The 1,225-nt window shown below is 52.7% G+C and overlaps 1 long non-coding RNA gene across 1 annotated transcript; it reads left to right on the top strand.

Annotated features, from left to right (window-relative positions):
* Nucleotides 1–221: 221 nt before the first annotated feature.
* On the top strand, nt 222–422 carry LOC144893624 (uncharacterized). Its single transcript, XR_013624536.1, has 2 exons — nt 222–275; nt 374–422. It is a non-coding gene; the product is annotated as an uncharacterized LOC144893624 (long non-coding RNA).
* The last annotated feature ends 803 nt before the right edge of the window (nt 423–1,225 follow it).

Below are 1,225 nucleotides of genomic sequence, written 5' to 3'. Positions count from 1 at the left end.
TGGGTTTCTCTGTCCCTCAAGGACGTAGAACTAAAAAAGCAGGTTTTGAACGGGAAGATGACGTAATCTGTTGCCAAATCCTTGACGCGAGGGTCGCGACTGTATTTTAAAGAGGTGACTGTAGTGAAATCGTATCCGTACTGAACCCGGGTGGGGATGCTCGCTGCTCGCTGTCATTGTTGTCCCCACTAGGGGCGTGACTATAAGACCCGTTGCTGTGTCAGTGCTCCGAGACTTCTCCCTTGTGACATGTTACATCGGTAGCCTCGTTAATGGTACGCCTTTATAGAATATCTAGCTTGCTTGCATTGACTGATATGAATGGCTTTATGAGATGTCGCATCGTATGCTTATTGTGTATTTCTACTTACAGGAATGATCTGATGATCTAAATGCAATTAAACCAAACCGTTGGACTAAAAGTTGTGCGGACCTGAATGGTTTTCCACAACACTTAATTGCATTTATGATCTGCTGACATGGCTGGCAACAAGACGTTGACGGTGTCCATTTTCAGCGCCGACCCACAAGCCACGGACGGAGGCTTGCAACTCAAGCACTGGCTCAAGCAACTGGAGCATCTCTTTAATGAGCCTGATACCGCTCCGACGCCTGCCGCGAAGCTGGCAATATTACACTCAAAAATCGACTACCGGGTCTACCACGCGGTCGCTCAATGCACGACGTATGATCTTACCGTCGCGGAGCTCAAGCGGCTTTATATAAAAGAAAAAAGCCCTGTGTATGCGCGTTATTTGCTGCAGACGCGACGGCAGCAACCCAACGAGCCTATGGATCATTACGCCCAGGAGCTCCGGCAGCTCATGCTGGACAGCGCCCAGCCACGGACTCCCGAGCAGGCTAAAGATGATCGACTTTTAGATGCCTTCATAGCAGGGGTCTCCTCTCAGGAACTACGTCTCAAACTCTTGGAGAAGACCGACCTGACCTTCGCTACGGCGGTTGAGCAAGCGACGGTGTATACCGAAGCGCGGATGCAATCGAACGCCTATGATCGCACGCGCCTTTTGGCGGGCACCTCACTACACGCCCGGCCGGAGAGGACCACTGACGAGGACGTGGATCCGCCTGCTGAACTCCGGGATGCTCCGGAGGATGACCCTACCCTGACAGCTGCCGTTACGACCAGCAGACCCAAGGCCTTGCGCGGGGCCGCATGTTTTTTTTGTGGAGGGCCTCGTCATGCCCGAGTCGTGTGTCCGGC

Source organism: Myxine glutinosa, chromosome 9 (genome assembly GCF_964187855.1).
Source record: "Myxine glutinosa chromosome 9, kmMyxGlut1.1, whole genome shotgun sequence".
In the NCBI taxonomy this organism is placed as follows: domain Eukaryota; kingdom Metazoa; phylum Chordata; class Myxini; order Myxiniformes; family Myxinidae; genus Myxine; species Myxine glutinosa.
This window is presented reverse-complemented; position numbering and strand designations above follow the sequence as displayed.